The sequence below is a fragment of the Notolepis coatsorum genome (assembly GCF_963971535.1).
Source record: "Notolepis coatsorum genome assembly, chromosome: 13".
In the NCBI taxonomy this organism is placed as follows: domain Eukaryota; kingdom Metazoa; phylum Chordata; class Actinopteri; order Aulopiformes; family Paralepididae; genus Notolepis; species Notolepis coatsorum.
In genome coordinates this window covers 42,959,399-42,967,043 of record NC_140177.1, presented here as the reverse complement: position 1 = coordinate 42,967,043, position 7,645 = coordinate 42,959,399, and positions in this window count along the sequence as shown.

The following is a 7,645-nucleotide window of genomic DNA, read 5'->3' as shown; positions in this document are numbered from 1 at the left end:
TTACGCGGGGTCTCTGCAGCATAGATCTTTTGATCCGGGGCGGTTTTTTGTTCCAGATAAAGGAAGATATCTGGTTGTTTATCTTGGAGAAGAATGTCTTGGTCAGAAAGACTGGAAGACTCTGAAATACATATAGAAATTTCGGCAATACATTCATCTTTATTGTGTTGATTCTCCCACCCAGGGATAGCGACAGGGGGTCCCAACGTTCAATATCTCTCGCCAGGCCCCCGTCGAGCCCCTTAGGTAAAAGAAAATAATAAAGAGAAAGAAAAGAAAAGAAAAGTAAGAGTAAACGTTTTTACTCAGATCTTGGTATTATATAAGGTCTTTAGCTGTCCAGTGGGATACACCAAACCAGGTAAGGTAATATAGGTGGCAACGGTAAACGGTAAGCATAACAATAATATATTAACATTAACAACCTCACATCAAGCAGGCCCTGAAATAAGGCAAAACACCTTACTCCCGAGCAAGGGCAACCAACATGCCCCGTTAAACACAAAAAAGGGTGCCTGATTGGGTGATATAGAATAAATTGGAAGAGGTGTGGGAGTGTGCGTGTGTCCATGTATCTACAAATGGGTGTGTACCTGGGCATATGCCCTTCAGTGTTCGTGCAGTTGCGTGCACGTGAACCTATGTGTGTGTGTGTATGGATGTATCGGACACAGCCAAGGTGTAAGCGTATGGGTGTGTAGGCGTGAGTGTGTGGGTCCATGCCCCCGTATCTGTATAATGTGTAAACGTGTATGTGTGTCTAAATGTGTGTCTGTGCATGCGCGTAATATGCGCCCTCGTGTATGTGGTACGCCTAGAATCTCTAGATCAGTGGTCACCAACCCGTCGATCTTGATCGACTGGCCGATTTTTGAGACCTTCCCTGTAGATCTTTCCCTGAAAGAAATAAATGTAAAAAAATAAAAAATTAAATAAAAATGTTAATCTTCAGTCCATATTACAGTTCTACTTTTGTTTTGATGTGAAAAGTGATGCTGCATAAGATTACTGCACTTAGCACTGACTGAGAAAGTACATATTACAGTTCTACTTTGACAAACATATTACAATTAGCATTTTCTTAATAATATGAGAGTCCACATTACAGTTCTACTTTTGTTTTGATGTGAGAAGTGATGCTGCATAAGAGGACTGCACTTAGCACTGACTGAGAAAGTACACATTACAGTTCTACTTTATAAAATGCTAATTGTAAATATGTTTGGCAATGTTAATTAATAGGAGAAGGTCCACATTACAGTTCTACTTTTGTTTTGATGTGAAAAGTGATGCTGCATAAGAGGACTGCACTTAGCACTGACTGAGAAAGTACACATTACAGTTCTACTTTATAAAATGCTAATTGTAAATATGTTTGTCAATGTTAATAATATGAGAAAGTCCACATTACAGTTCTACTTTTGTTTTGATGTGAAAAGTGATGCTGCATAAGATGACTGCACTTAGCACTGACTGAGAAAGTACATATTACAGTTCTACTTTGACGTTTTAATGTTGGACCAAAGCATTGCATGTAATTAGAATACAGGCAAATAAAAGTAATTTAGTTTAAAGTACAATCTTGGCTGTCTTTTTCTCTCAACGCTTCAATAGGTAGATCTTGCCTTCACCAAAAAAAAAGTGATCTTGGGCTTAAAAAGGTTGGTGACCACTGCTCTAGATAGTGCATCCATTAGGTGTGCGAGCACGTGCGTCATCATAGGTGTGAGCATGTGTGTACATATTTATATGTCTGTATGTGTATACACACATTGTCCTATTGGGGCCAAAATTATACACTGTTCACGTCACCTGTACATCATAAGTAGAGGGCAATGAATTTGCTGGAGATTGGTGAGTCACTTAGCTTGATAAATGGTGTCCAGCGGTGTCCTCTCAATGCTAGGCAGATGATTCTACACATAGATGATCACACAGTAGACATTACAGTAGCCTCTATACATATATTGTCCTGTTGAAGTTAATATGATACATTGTTCACATCACCTGCATATCATAAGCAGCACGTACACACCGATACATATCTCTTTATATGTGGTCTCACCCGCTGCTGCGTGTACAATGTTCTTTCTGACGTAGCTCATTGCTTCACCTGCATCGATGAACTCTTTATCTTTTCCCCCGTGCGTGATGCGAAGTCGGGCTGGAAAAAGAATGCCGTACCGGGTGCCTTCACGGCGCGTAGTAGCTTCCTCACCTCCGTAAACGCAGCCCTGGCCTTTGCGACACCCGTGGCATAGTCGGGGAAGATTGCAATAGACATTCCGTTGACCTGTAATGGAGCCTGAGCGCGCGCCCGGCTCAACACCTCGACACAGTCCTGGTAGTAATGGAGTTTAGCCACGATAGCACGAGGCTTCCCGTCTGTCCTCTTCGGCCCCAGTGTTCTGTGCGAGCGGTCTACCAGCACTTCATCATCCATTTGTAGCACATCTTTCAGTAGTTTTGAGACCGACGCAGTGGAAGACGAGCCGTCCGTCTCAGCCACTCCGAGTATCCTTACATTACACCTCCTCATTCTTCCTTCCATGTCATCACACTTTCCCCTGAGACCGGCCACCTCCGTCTTTAAGTCTTCGACTGTGGTTTGTAGCGTTCCCACCTCGTCCGACCACATCGAGAGACCACCCTTCACATCTTCAACTGTAGCCTCCATTTTGTTCATGTCCACACGCAGTGTCGCTACACAGCTTCGCATTTCCTCATTCATCACTTTCAAATCATTTCTGATAAGGTCGAACTCTTTGGAAAGTGCACCTTTCAATTCCGATTGTATTATCTTTGCGAGTTCCGATTTCAGTGCGAGGAGAATCTCCGCCTTTAAGGCTGTGGTATCCACGCCGGACATCTTTGACGGTGTGGACGGTGGTGGCCCAGAAATGGAAGTCGAGGCTTTTTCAGGCCTACTTGTAGTCGCTAGTCGGGACGTATCTGTATTTGCGTAGGTTTGATGCCATCTGTCCGTGTAAAAAATGACCATCGGTTTGAACAAATGTACCCTGAGTAAGATTCACTAAGTTTTGTAAATCCGTAAGCTTATTAAATTAAAGGGGTTATGCACTGCTATTCCTAGCACTATTTGGGCAACTTTACACACTTCCTGTGAGTCTATGTAACACATCTGTAATTTTTATTACAAAAATAATCATTGTTTTATATTTCTAATCTTGTACTCAAAACCAGCATTTTTCAGCCTCATGAAAGCAGGCTATTATTGGCTTGGCTCCACCCATTCTGGCAGAATGCTTTGAGTGACAGCCACCCACCAAATAGCTCCGCCCATCTCCCCGTCAGAGATTAGGTTTCAGGTTACATACAAATATGGTATGTCATAAATATAGAGATGTAGCAGTACTGTCTATCTATATATATATAATATGTTACCATGAATTGAAATTGGGGGACCCTGATGTAAACAAGACGAAAGTCTTTCTCTGGTCTCCATCATAGCAGTACTGAGCAGTACTGTAGCAATACAAATATGGTATGTCATAAATATAGAGATGTAGCAGTACTGTCTATCTATATATATGTTACCACTATTTGTAAAAGCCACAACCACGTTACCATATTTGTAATAATGTAAATCATTGTGTCGTTGTACATATTGTGTATACACCGTTAGAAGCTAACATAGCTTAGCTTGGTAGCTATTGTGCTAACAACATATCCCGACGTCCGGCTCGCTGGCCGGCATGCACGCCCGACACAAAATGGTTCTCTCCTCTCTGTACACCCCCGTCCCCACGGGTACCCTGCCGGGGAGCCCATGGACGCGACAACGGCGGCAGCCGTAGGGTGCTCGAGCCCGCCGTAACGCTAGTGGTACACAATAGCTATGAGCTAACTAACGCTACGGCCGCCGCTGTTGTCGCGTCCACAAGCTCCCCGGCAGGACACCCCGCGAGAACGGGGGCACACAAGGAGGAGAGAACCACCCCAAATCGAGCACTCATGCCGGCCGACAAGCCGGACACCGCGGTTGTTGTTAGCACAATAGTAGCCCACTGTGATGCACCGAGTGGGCCACCATTGATCAACATGCAGCGATGTGTAGCTTGCATGATGCGTGTGCAGTGCTTTGCCACACAGGTCTGAGAAGAGGACCTGCACATGATAGCAACCGGGAGCGTCGCGGAGCATTCAGCCTGCTGGCTACCTAGATCCACTTCAACCAGCCGAGCGTCGGGAGCTCCAGCAGCTTGTCGATGTGCTAATAGCCTGGAGCCAGCTACCGTTAGCTTGCAGAGGCTCCAGCACACCGACAAGCTGTGTAGCCAGCTACCGTTAGCTTGCAGAGGCTATTAGCACACCGACAAGCTGTGTAGCCAGCAGGCTGAATGCTCCGCGACGCTGGTTGAAGTGGATCTAGGTAGCCAGCAGGCTGAATGCTCAACGACGCTCCCGGTTGCTAACGCCGGCCCCGGCTGGTGCTAAGTAGCTAGCGATCGCTCCCGAGTCCCGAGAGCTAACGCCGGTCTGTCTGTCGAAGACCGAGGGAACCGCATCAGGCTTCAGCTGATTAGTGATCTTCTGGACAAACCTTCCACCCTGCAGGTAGCAAGAATGGAGGCGGGCATTACTAAAACCACAGAGCCAATCACATCACCGTGCGCTATAAACAGCGCCCTGTGACGTGCACCAGGTCGTCAAATCAACATGACCTGATTTACTAGAGGCAAAGAGGGGATGGGCTGTAGCTGAGGAATTCGCCAATATAGTATTTAGGCCCAAAAACACATTGATACGAACTCCTATTACTATAATACAATGCTAGAGACTGAAAAATGACATTTATAATGCATAGCACCTTTAAGATAAAATAAAAATAACTAGAGGCTCGACGGGAGCTAGAACAAACAGCGTGTTACTCCATTGCTCACCTAGCCACGCCCCAGGCATGCCTTATTTGACCTCCGGTCCTTGAGTTTGAAACTGTTTTAAAGCAGATCTAAAAACCTTCCTCTACAGGAAAGCCTTCCAATAGAAGACCCTTCGCAGTAGTGTTATCCATGTTTTATTATTATTATTTCATTAATTCTTTATTTATTCGTACATGGAATTGTTACAGTCCAACAGTGTCTTCAATTCAATACATATAGTTCATAAATGGTAAATGACTGCATTTATATAGCGCTTTTATCCAAACGGCATACACCGGCTCAGTGGCCTCGTGGGTAGAGTGTCCGCCCTGAGTTCGGGAGGCTGGGAGTTCAAGCCCCGGCCGAGTCATACCAAAGACTATTTAAAAAATGGTACCCATAGCCTCCCTGCTTGACACTCAGCATCAAGGGTTGGTTTGGGGGGGAAGTCCTTGCGACATACTAGTGTCATGTCCAAGGGGTGTACTTGTACATCAAGCTGCCTCACGCTACGGAAACAGGAGATAGGCTCCTGCCCCATGTGCCGTTACGGCTCGAGAACCATTGGTTCTCAAAGGCAACTTCTTTATCCAAAGCGCTTTACAATTTGTTCCTCACATTTGACCCATTCACTCTCACATCCATACACTTATCGATTTTTTCGAATGGTGATCAGGAATTGGAATATACCAGTTGGATACCATCTGATGTCAGGTAAGGAATCTATGTTATCAGTGTTAGGATAATCAGACTAATTTTGATGAAGATATAGGCTGTTTTGTGAAATGGGCTCTTTCGGTTTCACTGTAAAAGTCCAAGAGGAAATGAACATGGCGATTATCCGTGCGCGGCTCTAATGTGCTTGCGTGCACGTATAATATTGATCATCTAGCGTTTATTTGAAAACGATTCATAAATAGGCCGACAAATATCAACGTTCTGGAATATTCCAGTAAAAGACGATTATCATAGAATGGTCTAGAATGAACTGTTTTTTACCTCAAAACGGGTGCTTTTCAAAATGCTCTCAAACTGAAATGAAGCGATAAAAGAGGGGGTTTCCCCCCCTTGGTAGATTTTATATGACATTTAGGTATGACACAGGACTACACAAGCATTTTTAGTATAGAAATGTGTCAACAGACTAAAGCAGGGAACCACAATATTTTGCATATGCAGAATATCATAACTGTCTATTACTTTTCTTGCAATTGAGCCAATTTTCCTTAGGTATGGTTTTGAGGTGTGTGTTCAACAGAACGTAGTATCAAAAACACATTCAAAAAAAGTATGGGTTACTGAATGCTGAACTGCACTATTATAATCACTAAGTCAGACCTTACCTGTGTCCCTGTATCACTTGTCTCTGCTGCCCTTTGATTAAAAAACGTCCCTATGTCCATTATCCTTTTTTTTGGGCATATTTCAGTTAGTCACAGTAAAAGTCACCTAGTAAAAGTGAGATAATTGACAATATCAAAACATGCTAGGGCTGTACCGAATAGTTCGAAGCTTCGTTCATAATGTTGACATTCGAATTCTAAATCAACATAAAAAATTGTAATTTTTGCCATACCTTGCCATACCAAAATGACGCCCCTGGCAACAACTACCGCACTACCGGTAGAATAAGTGCCGAGAACCGTGGGAAGTGATGCAAACTGTCTTGTCGTGTTTTGAACATTTATGTTGTGTTGATGGAATCACGTTAATATAGAGATGAAAACGATAATATACGTTATTTCGATTGATATGAATTGGATAATGCTGGCTGCAGGCTGTTAGCAGAACTAGCGTAACGCGCTGTTTGGGTGTAGAGTCAGTGGCCAATCAGATCGCGCAAACCGAACACGGAAGTGCAACTCCGTTAGGGAAAATATACACGCAACCGACCAGTGGGAGGCATAGTCGAGCAACGTTCAAGACAGGGGAGGGGAGAATTGGAAACACGAAATTGGGATGGGAGAAAAAATTGAAAAATAAGGAGAAGTGGATAAAAAATATATATATATATTTCCTCCCCTTGTATATATCCTTATTTATGTATTTATTCTTCTTAAGTTTATCCTGTAGTGCAAGGTGCTGTAGCACCTTGAGATTGGTCCCCAATGAAATGTGCTTTACAAATGCAATGTATTATTATTGTTACAAAGGGTCAGATTAAACCGAATATATATATTTACTGCTTGAGATCCCTTGTATAATATTTGTATATCGTTTGATATCCCTTGTATATTCTTTGTATATATACACGGAATATCCCTTTACCTGGGTACAAACCAGACCATAATACTCGCTCTCCTATTGGACAGCGACCCCTAGGCGCCAACGACCATACCCCCAATGGCAAGTTCAAAGGCAACGCCAAGGCATGTCTCAACATGTCCAGGTTTGCGCAGTAATACGAGACAGAACTGAGGTTGGCACTAGATAATTCACCTTACGTATAAATACGGCGCAGGTGTAAACAGCAGCAGTTTCGTTCATTACTAGTAAAGCCTTCACCACGAGTCAACGACCAAGTGAAGTGAGCAACCTTGCGTCTAAATAGAGCACTTAGAACATGTGCGAATAGGATAGTAAAGTGTCATAGTTTGGTGAAGTAACGTCAAGTTCAACCTAGTTTAATGTGAAGGATAGTGCACAGGAGAATCTACACCGGCGAATGCAGAACCATTTTCTGGCTGGATTATATTGCTTTGGTATCGTGACTGCTGGAGCAGAGAACCGTCTACCCCACTATCGTGTGGGATCTACCCTGT